The sequence below is a fragment of the Protopterus annectens genome, chromosome 15.part0 (genome assembly GCF_019279795.1).
Source record: "Protopterus annectens isolate FY-2018-M chromosome 15.part0, PAN1.0, whole genome shotgun sequence".
Classification (NCBI taxonomy): Eukaryota; Metazoa; Chordata; order Ceratodontiformes; family Protopteridae; genus Protopterus; species Protopterus annectens.
The window spans coordinates 244,512,287-244,534,224 of NC_056749.1; the positions used below are offsets into that span (position 1 = coordinate 244,512,287).

Consider the following 21,938-nt stretch of genomic DNA (forward strand, 5'->3'; position numbering starts at 1 on the left):
TAAAAATCTCCCTCCTCCTCAGGCTGGCAGATGTCCTATCAGACGTCAGTACGCTTCAGTATATAGGGAGCTAGCCGACTCTATGACCCCAGTCTTTTCTTGCCATTGGAACCCGAAGCAGTATTTCAGAGTGTTGGTCAGTCAACACCAGAGAGAAGTTGTCTAAAAGCGAAGTATCCTGTTAGGGAACTCTTCATGTCAGATAAAGTTAACCGTTGTCTCTGCTGTGGTAAGCAAATCCCAGACTGAGACTTCCATTCTCTGTGTGCCACCTGTCTAGGCCCTGATCATGATGTTCCTAATTGTCGCTTCTGTGCCATTTTCAACTCTAGGATCATCAGACTTGGCACCAAGATCTTAGCTAGGCATCTTAGTCTGCTATCTACTTTGCATCATCCGATGGTGGCTGCCGGTCATCCCAAGGTTGAGCTCCCTAAGCGTAGGAAGGATAACGAAAAAATACCCAAGCTTAGGGCCTTAGATGACAGTCATTCTCTGTCTGCCAGTCTCCCAAGTTTATCTATCGCTGAGGAAGGCAAAGCGCTTTTGCAGCCCCCTTCTGTGGCTGAGGTGGTGGCACAGTCCTCTGTCGACACCCATCCAGAGTCCAACATGCCATCAGGTCCCTTAACTTCTGCACTAGCCTTGTCTTTTATTTGTCATTTGGGTCCGGGATTACTCAGCAGACTTGTGCTTCTGACAAGTGATCTTTTATCGGCAACGTCCCTTTGCAGTGTCAGCCTGCATCGTTCATTCTTACAGAGAGACTGACATTAGGATTGCGGATGTACCTAGGCCCAAGGCCAGAGCTGCGTTTAAGAAGGGTTCTACCTCAGGCCCTATGCCTAGGGGTTTTACCATCTGCCATGCACAGAGATATCAGCAAAACCTGGTGAGGTTAGATGAAGGTGTTGGTTCTATAGTCAGAGCTAGGCAACCCCTTTTGGAGCCTTCCCCAGGAAAAAGGAAGCGGGATTCTACCCCTGACATTTTCTCTGAGCCTCCTGATTCTGATGAGGATTCTGACCAGGAGGAGGCTGACTATGTGGAGGGACCCTTCCATACTTCTTTTGAAGATACAGATTCTGAAGAGAATCTGGCTTCAGCTTTACCTCCTGAAGACATCATTTTTGAGGAAACTCTCTATGCCATGAAGGAACATTTCCAGTAGGAGGGCCAGGAATACCCATAATCAAAAAATAGGGTTAGGGAGTTCCTTGGCCTGCCAGAGCACAAACCTTTGGCTATTCCTCCTGTGTTGGAAGTTGTAGAGGATTTTTTATGGTTTCTTCTTTGAATCCAGATTCTCTTCCTCCAGTCCCTTGAAAACCAGACAGGTTTTACAGGGTGCTGGACTTGCATAAATAATCCCTTGAAGAATTGTTCTGCTGATCCAGAGGTTGTCACTCCAGGACCCAAAGGAGCAAGGGCCAGCTCCTCAAAAAATCCTTTACCTGTTGACAAAGAAAGCAAGGCCTTTGAAATGTTTGGTAAAAAAAAGTTTGCACTTTTGCTACCCTAGCCGTGAGACCCCTTAACTGCCAGTTTCATATGATCAAATACCAACAAACTATTTTAGATCAAATGAAGTAAAAGACATCTTCCCTGGCAGACAAGAATATTTCCAAGGAATTGTTGGACTTTTGCCATTATAGCTCCCAGGTGGCTAGACACTCTTTATGTTGTGGCTGTGATGTTGTGGAGGCCTCCAGCTGAGCTGCATTCTCTGATTCTGTCATTAAAAGGCATGCTTGGCCTAGGGAGCAGACCCTCCCAGACCATGTAAAGTCCAACCTTTGGATGCACCCCTGAACAAGGATGTCCTCTTTGGGTCAAAAGCTGAGGACGTGCTCAAAAAGATGGAAGATTAACAGTCTACATAGATTTTGCTTTAAGACTTCCACCAGGTTTAGCCTCCTAGGTTTAGTAGGAATTTTCCCACTGAACACTGGTCCCTTTCCCTCTCAGTCAAAAAGCAGGCAAAGGGAGCCCCAGAGGGAAAGACCTCAAAGGCAGCACCAAACACAAAGTCCTAGGCATTGGTCCTCAGAACCCCCCAGCCAGGGAGTTGTAGGCCACAGGGTCCTTGCAGAGAGCAGGAGTGACTCTCTCATTCCTCTTCCCTTGGCCCAACCCTCTCCCAAAAAGATAGGAGGAAGGCTATCCCTATTCAAAGAAAATTGGATGATGATGTCACTGTTGCCATCATCACATTTGGGTTATCCCTGCCAGAGTTGCCCTCGGCCGGCCCGAATACCAGAGGCTTAGTATTTCTGCGTCGGTTGCTGTCGCTACAGGGCTGACATCGGGTCATCAGTAGTATAAAGTAAGGCAACCGTTGCCATTACATCAGCCTTTCTTGCCATGGAGCCCGAAGCAGAAGCAGTTTGCACGAGTGGCGGTAGGCCGCTACCTGAGTTTTGTCTACCGATTTCAAGCTGAAGTCTTCTAAAGCTAAGTACCCTGTTAGGGATCGTTTTTTCTTGCACTAACCGATGTCAGAAAAAGTTAACCATTGTCTTGCCTGTGGAAAGCACATACCATACCAAGACTTTCATTCTTACTGCATCACTTGTTTAGACCCAGGCCACGATGTCCCCCGCTGTCGCTTCTATGCTTTGTTCAGCACCAGAACTATTCATTGTCGGGCCCTTATTGTAGCTAGATATTTTCCCTTGCAGTCCTCGAACTCTGATATGGCTTTGGTAAGCCATCTTGACAGCAGATCTTCCGAAAAAATGTAAAGATAAAGACAGAGACAGACCGCACAAGTCCAAACCTACTGATGATGCTTCCGTTAAGCTTGTCGTCAGTTCTCCAGTCCACAGTGAGGTATTTTTGCAGACCCTGATACCCGCTTCTGTGGATTCGCAGGCTGCTACCGAGACCCTTTTGGTGTCCAGTATGCCGGAAAACTCTTCTTCGACTAAGGATCCTGCGGTCATCTCTACCTTGGATGGGTCCAGAGCCACAGAGCAGGCACGGCTTCCGAGGAATTCCTTCGCACTACTGATTCTCGACACAAACCGACGTCTTCTTTCGTGACTACCTTTCTTTCAAAAACTACCGAGTTTCTTAGGCCCAGGGCACGAACCACACCCAAGAAACCAATGACCCAATCTCTGGTACCTGCTTCCTTGAATCAGTCTCAAATGCTTAAAATGGCTGAAGACCTTATCATGCTGATCAGGGGAAGCCAAGCTACCCCCTTCAAAAGGAAAAGAGATCTGTCCCCTGTAGTTTTGTCTGAACAAGAGTCAGATGACTCTGATGCATCTGAATATGAAGACATGCAAGCCCTCTTTACTTGTGAGGATGCTGATGCAGAGGAGTCCATCCCTTCCTCCTCTCCCCCAGAGGATTTTTCCTTTGGGGAAACCCTTCATACCTTAAGGGAGCATTTCCAGTGGGAGAGTCAGGACTACCCTCAGTCTAAAAAGAGACTTGGGGAATTCTTAGATCTTCCACAGCACAGACCCTTGGCCATCCCACCAGTCCTGGATGTTGTGGAGGATGTTTTCCTGGAATCCAGCTTGACCTCTGACACCCTCCCTCCTGCACCCAGAAAACCAGATAGGTACTATAAAGTCCCTGACTCACACAAATTTATTTTTAAAATTCTTACTGCTGACCCTGAGGTCATTTCTCAAGGGCCTAAAGGGATTAAAGCAACCTCTGGTAAGAATCCCACCCCCTCAGATAGGGATTCCCGAGCACTAGACCGGTGGGGTAAAAAAGTATATACCTCAGCTATTCTTGCTATCAGGGCACTAAATTGTCAGTTCCATATGCTAATATTTCAGCAACATACCCTGGAACTCAAACAAAAAATGCCTTTCTTTCCTGCTTGTGCAGAATCTAAAGAGTTGCATGAGTTTAATGCATTCTGCAAGTCAAGTTACTAAACACACCTTGCACTGCGGTTTTGACGCCCTAGAAGCTTCTTGCAGGGCAGCAGTCACTAGATGTGTCATTAGAAGGCATGCATGGCTTAAGGAACGGCCCTTGCCAGACCATGTCAAATCTAAATTGTTGGATGTCCACTTGCACAAAGACAACTTATTTGGCACTAAGGCAGAAGAGGTCTTAAAAAAGATGAAAGAAATAGCAAAATCTATGCAGACAGTTAAGGATTTCTTACAGGTCCAGCCACCCAGGTTCAGCAGGCATTGTCCCACCAAACACTGGTCCTTTCCTGCTCCAACTAAGCCAGTCCATCCCAGCCCCCCCAGACAGCAGCCAAAGAGAATGCAGAGATCTAAGCAGTGGACTACCTCCACTTCAAAACCAGGGAGTTCTAAGCCACCCCCTTATGGTAAGAACTCACAATGACTCTCCTCCCTGTGCCCACCTTCACTTATCCCTAGGAGGAAAACTCTCCTTTCATGCAAGCACCTGGGCCACCATTACCAACGACTGCTGGGTTCTCAACATAATGTCCCAGGGATACAGATTTTCTTTCCACACCCTTTCTACTCCAAACGGGTTCCCAGATCTACCTTCAAACCAGTGGGCAGAGGTGCAAAAGTAAGTCCTTTCCTTGCTGTCTGAAGGCAATAGAAAATGTTCCTTAAGAACAGAAAGGCCAAGGTTTCTACTCCAAACTTTTTCTGGTACCCAGAAAAGAGGGCACCTGGAGCCCCATCCTCGATCTACCCATTCTAAACACCTTCCTGAAGATCCCAAAATTCAAAATGCTCACCCTCCAGCAGCTGCTACCCATGCTGTCCAAGGATGCTTGGCTAGCCAGCCTAGATCTAAAAGAGGCCTACCTCCACATTCCTATTAGGAATCATGCAAGAAATATCTTTGTTTCAGGGTAGGATCTCAACACTTTCAGTTCTCTGTGTTTCCCTTTGGCTTATCTACTGCTGCCAGAGTTTTCACAAAATGTCTGGCACCGGCCATTGCCTTTTGCAGATGAAGGAATATCCAGATTTACCCATACTTAGATGACTGCCTAATTGAGGCAGACAGCCAGGAAAAGCTGCTCATGCAGCTGGCCTTTGTAAAGTCCCTACTCACCTCCCTAGGGTATACAGTCAACAAAAAGAAATCCAAACAGGTGCCCACCCAAAGGATTATATTCCTGGGAGCAAGCCTGGACACAGCATTCCAGATGGCATTCCTTACACCAGAAAAGCAAATTTTCCTGGCAGCCTACTTCACTCAACTAGTCACCAGACCCCAGCAAGGAAGATCCTGCAAACTCTAGGGTTCATGGCATCTTGCATTCTACTCATTCCATATGCCAGACTGCATATGAGCAAACATCAGTGGTACCTAAAAAGCCTTTGGTGTCAACACTCTCAAGACCTGGAGACTCTTATACCTATAATTCCTTGCCTCAGAAAAGATTTTCTTTGGTGGGCAACAGCATGCTCCCACAACAAGGGACTACATTTCTCACCCCCCCCCCGGCCAAACCCTCACCACAGATGCATCAGACTATGCCTGGGGTGCATACATGGACGGCGGGTGCATACAGGGCCAATGGAGCCCACAGCAAATCCCTCTGCACATCAGCCAAAAAGAGATGATGGCTGTCCAGCATGCCTTGATAGCTTTCAAGCCCCTTCTCTTCCCAGGGGCTCTCCTGATCAAAACGGACACCACTGTAATGTGGTATAGCAACAAGCAGGGAGGGACTCACTCCTGCCGTCTATGCAGGCTGGCCATGACCCTTTGGCACACAGCCTCTGCCATGCAGCTCCACCTGTTAGCACAATTCCTACCAGGTTCTGTCAACTCTCTGGCATACCAATTAATCAAAAATCTTCTGGACCCACACTAGTGGCATCTCAACAGAAGAACCTCAGAAATGGGACACCCCGAAGGTCGACCTCTTTGCCTTCCACGCCAACCATCAGCTCAGCAAATTCTGCACCAGGGAGCATCACTGCATGGCTTGGAAAGTGGAAGCCCTGTCCTTCCCCTGGGTCAGTCTATTGGTCTATACCTTTCCTCCATTACCTCTCATCCCCAGGGTACTGCTCAAATTAAAGGAGGAAAAACCAAGAACAACTCTTATAGCTCCAGACTGGCCCCGCCAGCACTGGTACCCCTTGATTCGCAGCCTGTCCCCACTGCCACCATGGCATCTTTCTCAGATTCCAAACCTTCTGACTCAGAGGGAAGGGGAATTCGTGCATCCCCAATTGCAGACTCAATTTGGCAGCTTGGCTTATTCTCTAACCCCCGATCAATCTGCCAACCTCAATAAACAGGTTCTAGATGTTATACATGAGGCCAGACGCCTTAGCACTAGAAAGTCTTATGCTGACAAATGGAAAAGGTTCTGCACCTGGATTCAGGCTAAGGGAGCCAGTATGGCATAGCCCTCCCTCCCTCTAATCCTGGATTACTTAGTTGACCTACTACATAGAGGCCTCACTTTTTCCTCTATTAAAATTCATGTCTCTCTTTCTGCTCATTTTCCCACTGAGCAGCCTCTTTTCTCACACTCCTTGATCAAACAGTTCCTAAGAGGGGCTAGCAACTTCAGGCCACCCAGAAGAGCACCAGTCCCAGCTTGGGACCTTAACTTTGTGTTGGAAAAGCTCACCCTGCCCCCCCCCCCTCGAACCAGCTTCTTCTGCAGAGCTACAATTTCTCTTCTGGAAGACAGTTTTCCTTCTGGCCATCACTTCAGCCAGAAGACTCTCCGAGCTGCAAGCACTCATGGCTGTGGAACCCTTCATCACCTTCCACGCTGACAGGGTATCCCTCAGGATTAACCCATCCTTCATGCCCAAGGTGGTGTCCAGTGTGGCTCTCAACCAGTCCATTCATTTGCCCACCTTTTTTCCTAATTCCCAGAACAAGGGGGAAAGGATCCTGCACTCTCTAGATGTGCACAGACAGCTCAGATTCTATCTAGACAGGACTAAATCCTTCAGAAAGTCTGATCAATTGCTGGTTAGCTTTGCTACAGGGGCAGAAGGTAAAACCATCTCCAAACAAGCCATTTCCAAATGGATAGCACACTGCATCCATTTTTGCTACAAACAACATGGAAAGCCTCCCCCCAAGGGAGTCAGGACTCACTCCACCAGAGCAGCTTCCATCTCTTTAGCTTTCCTCAGAAGAGTCCCCACTAGGGACATCCTGGAGGCTGCCACCTGGACATCTGTTCACACTTTTACCAAACATTACCACCTGCCTCTCTTCTCCAAATCCATGACAGGGTTTGCCTCTGCAGTCTTGCAGGGCATGCTAGCCAGCCCCTAGTTTCCCTGACTGCCTCAACCGATTTCCTCAGCTTTGGGGATCAACTCAAATGTGATGACTGTAACAGTGAAACATGAAGAAAATAGTAGAGTTGTGTACACTTACCATACATGTAAATGTTCGATTGTATTCACTGTTGCAGTCCTGGATTCCCTCCCTCCATCCCCCTTTTTCTCCTCTTTCCTTACAAGGGACATATTGTTATTTACTTTCTACTGGTGGGGTTCTTCCACCAGAATATGGCTCCTACTTGGGGGCTCCTGATAGGTTAGGGCAGGAAAAACTGATGTAATGTCATTGGCTGCCTTACTTTATACTACTGATGACCTGACATCAGTCCTGAAGCTACAGCAACCAACACAGAAATACTAAGCCTCTGGTATTCGGGCCGGCCGAGGGCTACCCTGGCAGGGATAACCCAAATGTGATGACTGCAACAGTGAATACACTCGAACATCTACATTTATTTTAAGTGTACACAACTGTACTTTCCTCATCACTTCAGACAAGTTGATCCTGAATATTATTTCAAATGGTTATAGGCTCACTTTCAAAGAACCATTAAGATACTCTGGTTACCCAGACATTCCACAAAATCAAAGAGCAGACACCCTTTTTCCAGTTCCGAGTCTGTGCTCATAGGACTCTCCGTGTAAACCAGCCCCAGAACAGCAAAAAGGAAAGAGGTTCTACTCCAGGCTGTTTCTTGTTCTCCGAAAGAAAGGCTTTTGGTACCCTATTCTAGACCTGTCCACCCTCAATCAGTCCCTGGTGGTACCACAATTCAAAATACTGACTCTTCAAAAACTTCTACCCATGATAGCTCCTCAGGCCTTAATGGTCACCCTGGATCTAAAAGATGCTTACTTGCACTTTCCTGTAGAGGAATCCTGCAGAGGCTTTCTACATTTCTGAGGAGGTGCCAGTCGCTTTCAGTTCTCTGCACTGTTCCTTGGCTTGTCTGCTGCTCCCAGGGTCTTCCCAAAGTGCTTAGCCCCTGTGACTGCCTTCAGCAGAACAAGAGAGGGGTGTCCAAATTTATCCTTATCTAGATGACTCCCTTATTCAAGCCACAAATCTGTCAAAGCTCTTCAGGGATTTGACCTTTACTCAGAACCTCCTCACCTCATTGGGGTTCAGCATAAATCTATGCAAATCCAACACAGACCCATCCACCAGGGTAGTCTTCCTGGGGGCTGTTGTGGATTCTTCCCTTCAAAATGCCTTTCTCCCTCCAGAAAAGGTCTCCTTTTGATGCATTACTTCCAAAACGTTATGCAGAGACAATGTCTGTCAGCCAGGAAATTCCTCAAAGCATTAGGCTACATGGCATCTTGTATCCTCATGATTCTTCTGGCCAGGATAAGGAAACTTCAGCAGTATCTCAAAAATTGATGGTGCCAGCACTCACAATCCCTGTTGACCAAAATTCATCCGATCTCTTGGCTCAAGGAGGAACTTGCATGGGAGCCACAGGCTTGTGCCCAGAACCTGGGTCTCCTCTTAGTTCACCTCTCCGGGTCAAACTTTAACCCCAAACGTTTCAGAGACAGTCTGGGAGGCTTCTTTCCAACACCTTCAATCTCAAGGCAAATGGGGAAATTCAGGACAGAGGTAACCACATAAACTGGAAAGAACTAATGGCAGTTCAAAAGGGCCTAGTGGCATTCAAAGAAAAATGGAAACCAGGGGTCCTGCTAGTCAAAACAGACAACACCACAGTCATGTGGTACATAAACAAACAAGGAGGCACAAACCCTGTATGTTGACTAGCTGTGCAGATCTGGGAAACAGCTCACACTCTGGGGTTACACTCCATTGCACAGTACCTTCCAGGTGTTCAAAACATTCTAGCAAATCACGTCAGCAGGAACTTGGTGGATCCTCACAAATGGTATCTGCATCGGGAAACATTTCTCGCATAGCCAGAAATGGGGAACCCCACAGATAGACTTCTTTGCCACCAAAGAAAATGCTCAGCTAAAAAGATTCTGTTCCAGGAGCAAACTGCTCACAGCCAGGAGGACAGATGCTTTCTCCTTCCTTTGGACCCACCTTTTCATTTGTGTCGTCCCCTGCCTCTTCTTCCTTTGGTCCTCCTAAAAATCAGGGAAGTGGACCCAAGGGTCATTCTTATAGACCCAGACTGGCCCAGGCAGCATTGGTGTCTTCTGCTGCTATGTTTAACCAATGAAAATCTATGGTAGTTACCTCACAGAGTGGATCTTCTGACTCTGAACAAGGGAAGGTTTGTGCATCCCATTCTACAGACTCTCCGACTCTCTGCCTGGATTATCTCACAGCATCCACTTCCAAGCATGCTTTAAGCAAACAAGTTCAAGACATTCTCAGATTAGATGACTTGGCTACCCTGGTTAATAGAGGCCTATCCTTTTCTTCCAGCAAAATTCACTCTTCCGCCATTTCAGCCTACATCCCTATTTTTCCTCCTGTCTTTTTACACCTTCTGCTAAAGCAATTCCTTAGGAGAGTGATCCACATCAGACCTCTCAGGAGGCAACCCACACCTCCATGGGACCTCGATTTTGTTCTGGAAAAAATGACCCTCCCCCCCTATGAACCAGTGGCTTTTTCCTGACCTAAAATGTTTAACTTGGAATACTGCCCTTTTACTGGCTGTCATCTCAGCTAGGAGGGTCTCTGAGCTTTAAGCTGTCATGGCAGTGGAATCATTTCCCATATTCCACCCAGACAGAGTATACTTCAGGACTAACTCTTCTTTTGTGCCCATGATGGTCATGGACACATCCTTAAATCAAGCCATACACCTGTCCACCTTCTTCTCCAATCCTCAGAACCAGGGGGAGAGAATCCTTCATTCCTGGGATGTGCATAGACAGCTTTGCCACTATCTTGATAGAAGAAAATCTTTGAGAAAATCAGACCAACTCTTTGTGTCCTTTGCCACTGGCTCTGTTACAGCCATCATGGTAAAAATCCACCTGAAGCTGTCAGGACTCACTGTAATAGGGTCACTGCTGCCTTCCTTAAAGAAGTCCCTACTGAAGACTTTTTGGACGTTGCTACCTGGTCATCTGTGCATACCTTTACCAAACACTACCACTTAGCCTTTTCCAGGTCTGGAGCACAATTTGCAAGTGCATCCTGCAGGACATCATTTCCTCTCTGTAATCTTCCTTCCACCCTCTCCTAAGCTTTGAGAATTATCCCACAAGTCAGAAATGTAGCAGTGAAACATGAAGAACATAGTACAGTTGTGTACACTTACCATAAATTTAGATGTTTGAGTGTATTCACTGTTGCAGTCTTCTTTCCCTCCCTCCCTCCCTCTTTGCCTAAAATAGTAGTCTGCTTCTATCTTCTTCCCAAGCCAATGGACCCCTGGGTGTTCTCTTTGCCTGGCCTAGTTTCTGTCTTAGACCCTTGCTTATGGTTCATCCTGGGAGCTCCTACATTCTAGGGGGCAAGAAAAAACTATGTCACGGTGTCAGCTGGCTCCCTGTGTACCGAAGCATACTGACGGCTGATAGGACGTCTGCTAGCCTAAGGAGGAGGGAGACTTTTACTCTGGTACTCAGCCCGGCCAAGGGCTTGCACAGCAGGAAATTCCACAAGTCAGGACTGCAAAAGTTAATACACTTGAACATGTACATTTATGGTAAGTGTACGTAACTGTACTTCTCAATTGTTACTTCTCTGTTGATCCTCGACTTAAACGTAATTAACAGTCATAATAATGGGCAGACTTCAGGACACTGTCAGATCCCCAGTCCAAGAATTTGTAGAACCTACAAAAAAGAAAGCATTTCTTTTTTACATATATAATGTTTAGAGCCCCCAGTGACTTTTCTCTAGTACTTAATATCATTGAGATGATATGGCTTTCATCTATGCTTAATCTTGTTACTGGGCACAGTTTATATATACAAAACTAAAGAAAAATAATAGGCAGCTTTGTGTCTCAGAAGGAGAGATCCCTGACTGCAGCTTATATGACCCAGGACTGAGTAATGCCCCCAGTTCTGGAGAATCTGATGGATGGTAAGAATGAATGGTTAATGCCAGCTCACCAGTCTTGAGAAGGAAGGGGACAGTTCAGACCATTTCACTGCCAGCATCTACTCAAGAGAGAGGTGTTGGCATGTAGTGTATGTAGTGTGACAGAGTAGAAAAGTGTATTTTAATGCTGTCAAACCCTATTAATGTTGTGGCCTTAAACACACATGCAGAACCATGCCTGCCATCTGCTAAATAAGTATTCATATCAGCAGCTTAGTGGTAGAGCTTAGGCCTAGCAGAAAAATTAAAATTATTTTCCACGTCTGCCTGATTGATAGCCTTTCTGGTTTGAATATTTTGCCGTCATTGTTTGTTGAAATAGCTATAGTAGTGGGGATTGGATGGGATAAAGTCTAGTTAAAAGGGATCAACGGTGGGCAGTCATGGTTAGGAAAAAGAAATGGTTAAAAAAAAGTAACCGAAATTAAAAATAAATGTATTTTTTTTTTATTTATTTATTGACATTTGTTGACTGGGAAAGTCCGACTGGGACTGGAGCCCATTTTCTCCAGAGTCCCGGGGGAGAAAAGCTCCAAAGACGCATTATAATCGCAGAGTATTTTACAAGAATTTACAGAAATTACAGTACAATATAACAAAATGAGAAACGGACTAATAACTTGTGGGAAGTTACAATATCAGAGAGAAAAAGAGTAATTTACAAGACATACACACATACTTTTGTAAATATTAAAATACATTGAAAGTTGAGAAAGGAAAAGATCACTAGAGGGATCGTGTTAGGTTGAAAGAATTAATAAAGGGAAAGAAAAATCACTAGTGGGATAGTTTTAAAGGGGTGAGGGGTTAGAATGACAGTTAAGGTTAGTGAGATTTATAGTAAGAACAGCGTTGTTTAAAATAACTTATAGATCAAAAAGAGCTTCTTACTGGTTTTGATGGGTAAAGCTAGAGGAAGGCTCAAGGAGAGTAGGATGTTTATCTATTTGGATAGATGCAGGGGCAGATAAATAAATCAATATATAAATATGACTCCTTTATGTATTACTCCTTTTCTCCTAATCCCTAAGTTTTTCCAGGAAGCCAGATTGTACTAAGTCAAAGTAATTTTCACAGTTGAATAAAGGATACAAGTATAGTTCAGTTGCTGTACCTTCATGTTCTGGATAAGCCTGGGCACCTGTTGCCCTTCAAAACCCTGCCAGCATATTTGTCTGGCAAATATCACCTATATCTTCACTCCCTGTAGCTAACTACATGGTTTCCTCCAATTTAATTGATGACCAGGCACCACCCTGACTGGAAAGGAGAGGCCCAAATGCTGACTTCTGCTCTTAGACAAACACCCAGTATACTTCAGAGTAAATGGGCTTGTTTTTCAGTTGCCAGGGGCTTGGATCCCTTTACTGCTCGTGTTTTGCTATCCCAGAGCATTTATCACAGGTATATACCTCTGTTTTGAGTTTATTTTATCAGAATTCATTTGACTACCATATTCAGTTTCCTTTGGGGTGGCAAATCCTTGTCCTTGGATACTATAAAAGTTTGCAAGGCTTTTATAAAAGGGCACTTTTTATGTATTCCCTTAACTTCATACTGGAGAAATTAACAGTTCCAGCTTTTGAACTAGTAACTTTGGCAAAACTCAGATATCCTCATCATCAACCCCTCCCCTTTTTTCTCTAATTTTCTGTATGGGGTGGAGGTGTCTTGTTAACTGTCGCCATCTCTCTGGATTCAGTGCCACACTCCTGCTTTCTTTGACACTCATGCCTGACTCTCACAGATTTTCTTTTACACAGTCCATCCACCTCTTTGCTGGATGCCCTCATTTCCTCTTACCTTCTTCCTTCTTCATCTGTCCCAAATCATCTTCACTAGATTGTGTTTGGTTTTTCTGCACATGCCTGAGCCACCATAATCTGTTCTCTTTGATCTTTTCTACAGTTGGCGCTACTTTTGCATCTGCTCTTATGTCCTCATCTCTTTGTCCGTTCTACATTGTGCTTCCTACCACCTTTCTCATTTCCATCACCTCTACCTTTCGCATCTGATTTGCCTGTACTGCCCAGGTTTCTGTACCATATAGTTGTACTAGTTGCACCACTGTTTTGTACACCTTACTTTTCAGCTTCTTTGGCATTCTTCTGTCATACACTACACCTGACACTCTATGCCATTTGGCTGCAGCTCCTCTAATTCTAGGTTTGACCTTTTCATTCAGACTTCTGTTCTCCTTAACCACCCCTCCTGAATACTTGAAGCTATTAACCTGTTCCACTGTCTTCCCTTCTGTCTCGGTTCTCAACTACTTCTGATTTCCCCAATTTGATTATCACTGTCTTATCTGTACTTAGTTTCATCCCATGTGCCTTCAGTTTTGCATTCCATTCCCCTATCTTTTGCTGAAGTTCTTGCTGAGAGTCTGCCTGTAATGCCATATCATCTACATACAGCAACTTTGTTGATCTGTCCCCTTCTTTGCTAATGTACTCCATCACCAGTATAAACAGCAGTGGGCTTTGAGCGCTGAACTCTGCTGCATACCCACTCTCACTGGGAACCCCCTCTGAGAGACTGAGCACTGTTCATACTTGAGTCACAACATGTACAAATTCTATCAGTGTTTCTGGGACTTCACACCACCATAGTACAGGCCAAAATCAGCTTTTTTGGGACCTTACTATACGCTTCTTCCAAATCTAGGAATGCCCAGTAGGCCTCTTTCCTCATCTCTAACTTCTTCTCAACTATCTGTCTGACTGCAAACATTGGGTCAGTTGTGCTGCATCCCGATCTGAATCCGAACTGCTTATCTCCCATGTTGCGTTCTGTTACTTTGTGTATCAGTTTGTCAGTCACCCTCTCCAGAACTTTCATTTGGTGTGACATGAGTTTGATACCTCTGCACTGTCCACAGTTCTAAATGTCCCTTTTGTTCTTTTATACTGGCAAGAATATGCTTGGTCTCCAGTCATCTGAGATGCACCTTTCTCTCCACACTACTATGAGTACCTTCAGGAGCCATTTCTCCCCCCATCTCACCCAGCATCTTTAACATATCTGCTGTGACCTCATCTGAGCCTGCTGCTTTGCCTCATTTCATTTTCCTTAATCCTATGCTTTCTTCTTATAGAGTGAAATCTTCTTCTTCTCTCACTGTAGGCTGTGTCTGGTGCAGTACAGCTTCTGTGGGGTTTTCTTCATTCAGTACTCCTTCTGTCTGCCTTTGATGTCCTGTGGACTGGTGAGCAGGTTGCTGCTGGCATCCCTTGTGTCTGACTGTAGTATTTGTCTTTGTCTTTTTCTTGCAACCTGATATAATTTCTTTGTGCCACCTACTGAGTCACTTTCCAGATGCTGGCAGAGTCCCTTCAATGTCCTGTTCTTTGCTGTTGCAACCTCTTTCATAGCTTCTTTGCTAGCCAACCAGTATTCCCTCTTAGCCTGGTCCGGCTTTTCTGTCTCCCACATTTTCCCTATACTCCTCCTTTCTTTTGATTAGTTCCTGGACTCCTGCATTCCACCACCAGCTTTCCTTATGTACCTTATCTCCATACCTGGTTTGTCCACATATCTGTTCTGTAGTCCTCATACATGCTGTTTTGAGGGGTTTACATTCTACTTCAACTCCACCTATTTCCTTCTGTTCTTGGGGGTGCTAGAGCCCTGAGTAAGTATTTGAATTGTTGTATTTTCTCTCCGGTCAACTTCCAGGTCTTCAACCTGGTCTCTGTTGACAGCAAAGCCTTTTCTGACCATTGCTTAGAGCTGATCATGGCCACCAGTGGTTTATGTTGTGGGTTGACTGTTTTGCTGGGGATGACTTTGCAATCACTGATTGTATGCCAGTGCCCTTTTCTTACTAGGAGGAAGTCTACTTAAGTTGCTTGTTGGCCACTCTTATATGTAATCATGTGACTTGTCTGTCTTTCTGAACCATGTGTTGGCTACTATCAAGCCATTTGCCAGACAGAAGTCTAGAATAACCTCTCCTTTTTATTGATGTTACCTCACTCATGTGGACCCAGACAGTCCTTGTATCCTGTGCTGCCTGTCCCAATATGTGCATTCAAGTCGGCCATTATTGACACCAATTCATGTTGACCTGTAATTGCGGTCTGAATGCACTCTCTACCTCACTGTTACAGCCCTGCTGTGGGGCATAGGCTGAGATTATGAATACTGCCCCAGCATTACACTGGAGTCTGATTGCCATGAGTCTGTCACTAATTTTGATGATGTCCCTCACTGCCTTCTGAAGCTTCTGTATCACCACAATTCCCACACAATTTCTAGCCTGCCCTCCTGAGTAGTAGACTGTGGATCCCAGGCCGAGTCTTTGCTGCACTGACCTTCCATCTTGTCTCTTAGATACATAGAATGTCCACCTCCTCTGTACCGTCATGTCATCCACTTCCAAACTGCATCTTGTCAGTGAACCTACATTGAGTGTAGCAATTCTTAGTTCATGTTTGGCAGGTTGATTGGTTTTATGTCCAACTTTCACTCATCAGAGCTGTCCCAGGTAACCCAGGCTGGGCAACTTGACCGGTCCGCCAGTAGCTTATTGACCCAGGGCTGCTGGGCTTTATGGCAGTCACACATTGTCTAACAGGGCACATACACTTCTCCCACCATTAGCATGGGTCCCTGGCTTAGGATAGAGTAGGCCATGTCCTCAACCTACTTATCACCGGCAAATACCCATGCCCATTTGGCAACATTAGTCAATATGACTGAATTATCTAGAGCCATTTTTACAGATATGTGTATTGGAGAGCTTTATCGTTTGATCACTGCTGTAGTAGCCTTGGTTATTTGGATAACATCCTGCTAAGGATGTAATAGCTGGCCAGCTTCTAAAGCTTCAGTATATTCTTCCACACAGCCAAACTATCACTCAGCTTGAGCTGAGCTGAAGAAAGAGTTGTTTGGGTGCCAGGCCCTTTAGAACTTTCCTGCTGCTGAAGAGGCTCTTGCAGGCTTTCGAGGATTAACAGTTGGCTAATGCTTTTCATTGCTGGGCAGGTAAGTTTGCTTCATAGGGGGAAAAGCCTTCCATGTTTTTTAGACTGCCCGGTTACTTTTATTCAGGAACATTATTTTTATGGAAAAAGTCAAAACTATTTTGTCCTGTTTGAAAGCTGCGCTGTTTTACTTTTGCAGGTTGGGTTAAGTGTTTAAAGTGCAGTTCACTGTGTTATTTTATTGGAAGAAGCAACTTTATTGCTACTTAGCTGTTTTGCCAGTTGCTGCTGCCTGGCTTCCCTGGGAATTGGGCAACTTTTTCGGATTTACCATGCAACAACCTACTGATTACTTGGTTCACCCTTCCTACAGCCACAAGTGCCTCAACCACAGATGAGAGACCCTTCTTTAGCCATGTCTGTTTTCTCAGATCATTCATCTTTTTCCTATGCTCCCATTCCCTACATCACCATGGACTGGGTGTTAGGATCCTCTGCAGTTGTTGGAGTGCCATTTGCAGGCAAGAAAGAACCACTCTTGTTGGTTTGGGAGAAGGAACAGGGAATATCTATCTGCATAGCCAAACTAGATTGCCTTTTGCCTCTGAAATGTTCTTCTTCTTCAGAAATTCCTGTCAAAAAGCAAAAACGTAAAATCTGTCTTCTCCTGTCTTTGGACAGGAGTGATTTGCTGGGTTTAGCTCAGTGTTTAGTTCTGGCTGGTGATTCTTCTATTTCTGCTATTTCTGGTAAGAGAAAAGGGGATTCTTCATTTTCTGAGGAGGTTCAAGATTCAGTTTAAACCTTATAATAATTGTAAAGGAATAACTTTTTTTTTCCTTTTCTGGTTGCTGATTCTGATTCATAGGAAAGTATGGCTTCTGTCAGTTCCTTTGAAGGATTCTGATTTTCTGCAGTAACTTCCACAAAGCATTCTTCAGCTATGTCCACAACCTCAAAGGCAGTACACAATTGTGTGCAGAGCTCATTGTAAATGGAGCCACCTATACGGAGCCAGAAGATATAGTAAACCTCCTGGCTGATAAATTCAGCTCCAACTTTACTCCTGTCTTCCCCTCAACCTTCCCTCAGGAACTATCATCAAATATAACTCCCTCTACTGTCCCTAGGGAAGAGGTCCTTAATGCTCTCTCTAAGACCAAGAACACTGAATCAATGGCCTCAGACAATATCCCAGGATGCCTTCTAAACAGCATGAAACCTGACCTATCGGGGCCTCTGGAATTACTATTTAACTGTAGCCTTCAAACAGGCTTTGTGCCTCATGAATGGAGAAAGGCAACAGCCATTCCCCTGCACAAAGGTGGGCCAGCTACAGACCCTGGAACTACAGACCCATAACTCTCACTAGTCTTATATGTAAAGCCATGGAAAGAATTCTCATGGAGACGATCAGTAGAGATATAGTAAACCTCCAGATACCGGACTCAATCTAGTTTGGTTTCGTCAAGGGCAGATCATGCCTGCTTAACCTGGTGGACTTCTTTGAGAAGGTCACCAAAGCAATAGATGAGGGCAAAATCGTTCACACTGCCTACCTTGACCTGACCAAGGCATTTGACACAATACCCCACTCGGGAATTGTTGACAAACTCAAGAGGTTAGGTACAAACTGGTATGTCACCCGGTGGACAGCCAACTGGCTCACAGACAGGACCCAGGAAGTTAGAATTGGGGAGTCTACCTTTGCAAAGGGACCAGTCACAAGTGTAGTCCCTCAGGGATTAGTCCTTGGACCACTCTTTTTGGCATTTACTTCTCAGAAGTCAAGGCTAATGTCAGTGGTCTCTGGCTGACTAAATTTGCAGATTGCAAATTAGGAGCTGTCATTGAATCTCAGCAAGAGGTTCTCCGGTTCGATTCTCAGCTGGGGTGCCTTCTGTGCAGAGTCTGCATGTCCTCCCTGTGGTCGCGTGGGTTTCCTCCGGGTGCTCCGGTTTTCTCCCACATCCCAAAGACATAATGTAGATGTATTGGACACTGTAAATTGGCCCTAGGCATGAGTGTGTGCCTTCTGTGGAAGGTTGGGCGCCAGGCTGGCAACCCGACACCATAAAACTCCACTGCCAACCATGAGTGGACAGGTGATCTGCTGTGGCCACCCCTGACCGGGAAAAGCCGAAAGAAGAAGAAGATGATTGAATCTCACACTGACACAAATGTTCTCCAGGAGGGGTTGACACAGACAAATAACTGGTGTCAGGGCCATGGACTAAAACTAAATGCCAAAAAATGCATAATAGTATCTTTTGGGAAGTCATCCATCCCTGGTAACTACCATATTGACCACACACTCCTTAGAGTTGACCCAGTAGTCAGGGACTTAGGGACACGCATAGATAGTAATTTGGGCGGTGATCATCATATGACTACAGTGCTGAGGAAATCATTCTATGTTGTGCAACTTATAAACGAAGGTATGGCATCCAAATCCAAGGAAGTCATTGTTCCACTGTATTCGGCATTCATCAGACCTATCATTGAGTACAATGCACCCTTTGGTATGTACCTAGCCAGGCATATCCAGCAGCTGGAATGTCCACAGATGTTCCTCACTAAAAGAATACAGGGTGCAAGTGATATGTCCTATGCAGACTGCCTTAAGCCTCTGTCCCTGTATTCTGCCTCCTACAGGCTTTTGAGGGGAAATATATGCCTGGCATAAAGGGCATTGTCAGACCCCACTCTGAACCTCCTGCATAACCACAAAACAAACAGTAGCGGATTTACACGTTCTAAAGACTTAAACCTTGCCTGTGATAAAAATAGGACCTGCTGGAGAGATATGTATGTGTTCCAGAGACTACCCCATCTGTGGAATGGGCTCCCCATCCATGTGAAGTAGAGTTCCTCCCTAACCCAATTCAAGTGCAACTTGGACAGTTGGATGGGAAACCAGAAATTCATCCCTGGTTTGGCACCTGTGTCTGTAATGCAAACAGGTAACCTGTAAATGGTTCATCTCCCAGGCCCATGCTTAAACTTATCAAGGGTATCAGAACTTGTCAGAGATTTGGGATGCATGGCTAGGCTTAAAAAGGCCCTTGTTGTCGTTAGTCTGGTAAACACCTATGAACCTAAGAATGAATTAGTTGATTTAGTGGGCATATAATGACATTCTACTGTCGCTGAAGAAATTATGATTTGTTGTAACTGGAATTTCTTGAACTTAGACCAGTCCTCCTGTTCTTCTAGTATTAGGAAGATATATTTATTACAGCTTGTAACTTTCCTGACAACTGGACTGTTGCACCGAGAAATCAAATTATATAAAGTTCCTTTGTCTTAAGTTTCTGTATTCTTGAGACACAACAGTCATTTCTGTGGTAAACCCAGTTGCCACTAAGCATTTGGTTAATTCCAGTCCCTCCTCTACTGACAAGGATGGTAAAGCTTTTGATAGATTTGGGAAAAGGTGTACTGTTCTGCAGCACTTATTTTTTAGAATTCTCAGTTGTCAAGCTCGTATGTTAAAGTTCATCCTTACCTCTTTAGCAAACATTATGGATATTTCACCCCATCTGACGATTAAACATCTGTGTAATGTCATTGTTTGTGTCTCAAGTGGCTACCCACTTTTTGAAATGCATTTATGATGCAGCTGATGCCATTTCTAGGGCTTTTGCTACCACTGGTAGTGTTATTAGGAGGTTTGCTTAGTTGCATCCTCAAAACCTTCCTGAGAATGTTAAAACTGACTTTTTGAAATTCTCCCATAGAGAGGGAGGTGGTATTGGGACCATCTATCTGCTGCAGTGGTACTTAAAAGATGTGATGACAGAGATAAGTTGATTCAGGGAAGTTCACTGCTTTTTCAGCCTTAAGTCACCAAGTTTGTCAAAAGGTTTTATGCTACCTCTGCATCCTTTTTCAAAAAGCAAAAAAGTAGATGCAACAAGCTGCTGGTAAGCAGATCTTTAAATAAGCAATGGCTGGGAGGTTCCAAAAAGAAAGGAGGAACCTCCATAATAATGGACTGTGTAATAAGTCTGAATGACCATCTTCAGAATCCCCCCTTCCCACCCTGACAAGTCTTTAATCTTTACCAGATATCTTAACCTCCACTTCCCTTTATGGCAACAGGTGTTTTCAGACAAATACGTTCTAAAACTGATTCAGCTATTCCCTCTTTTTCAGAGGATTGCCTCATCTGCCAGATCAAACTTTCTTTTCCCTCCTGTCATTCAGCATCTGCTGACTCAGGAGGTAATAAAAGTGGTCCCTACTCCTCAGAGGTAGATGTTTATTCATTAATGTTTCTGGTGCTAAATAAAGACACTTGGGCACCAGCTCTGGATCTTTCCTTTTTAACTAGTTTGTGATAGTGACTGTGTTCAAAATGCTCTCTCTTCCCAGCCTGTTACCTCTCATTTCCCATTTGTTTTCTGATGACCTTAGATTTTAAGATTCTTATCACATTCCTGTAGGTGCTGATTTCAGATGTTTCTTAAGGTTTTCTGTATTTCTCTTTGGCTTGTCTACAGCTCTAAGGTTATTTACAAAGTGTCTAGCTCCTTATTTAGACAATTGATTATCTTTGCAGTGTTGTGTCAGGAATCATTCACTTAAGTGAGAGCTCCTGCACAGACTAAGTTCCAGGAGAACTTCCAAAAGTTTTGTTTAATTCTTTCTCACAGGAGTGCTTTCCAGTACTATGTCCTAGGTACCTCAGTTTAAAGGGCTTTTCTTTTACGGAAAGTACATCTGTAATTAGATCAGTTTCTTAGTTTTCCTCTTAGACAACTGGCTCAGCAAGGAAATTTCTCATGATTCTAGGATTCATGGCATTCACGATTCTCATGTTTCCTGTTTCAAGACTCCATGTGAGAATTTAGATCCCCACATCAACATCACCTGACAGTCCACATTCCAGTTTTGGAGTTTTGTGAGAAGGGAGATTCTTTGGTGGAGACCAAGTTTATCTAAATCCAGGGCTCCTATTTTTCCTTCCATTTCCAACAGTAGATGCCCCAGACTTTGCCTGGAGAGCTGTTTTTATGCTGATAATTGTGCAGGGTTTTTGAGATAGAAACGAGAGATCAAAACATACAAATATAAAAGAGATATTGGCTGTCATAAATGCTGTCAGTACTTTTAACCATCTGTGGTCCTCTAGATCATTACAAGTTTCTACAGGCAGCACCTCAAGGATGTGGTACACAAATGGGGGAGAGGGACCATATCTTGCTGTCTGTGCAGACTAGTCATGGTAGCTTAGGATATAGCTTTTCAGCACAGTCTCACTCTTCAGGCATTTTCATTCCATCAGAGCAAAATTGTGTGGCAGACAACCTGAGCAGGACCAGGGCAGACCCTCACAAATGGAAATTGAATCGGCAGTGTTCCAGCATTTGATCTGTCTGTGGGGAACACCTCAAGTAGATCTAAACAATTAGATGAGAAAATTATTTTTCAGGCCTGGAAGACCAATGACTTTTCTTTTCCTTGGACAGGAATGTTCTTGTATGCCTTTCCACTGACATCCAGTGTACTTCTGAAGATTCAAAAGGACTCCACAAAGATCATTGTGATGATTCCCTTCTGGCACAGGCAACAGTAATTTATCCCTTGATCTGAAGTCGTTGACTTCATTTGATCTTCAACCTGTGGGTTACGGATCCGACTCCGCTGCATATCCAGCATCTGATCCGAGCTCAAAGCTCCTTCCCTTACCCATAATGACCCTGTCTCCTTCCTCACTTCAGATCTCATTTG

At 44.7% G+C, this 21,938-nt stretch overlaps 1 protein-coding gene across 1 annotated transcript in view; it reads left to right on the plus strand.

Annotated features, from left to right (window-relative positions):
- TBC1D15 (TBC1 domain family member 15) overlaps window positions 1–21,938 on the plus strand; it is a 2,197,436-nt gene that overhangs the window by 216,533 nt on the left and 1,958,965 nt on the right. The window lies entirely within an intron of this gene.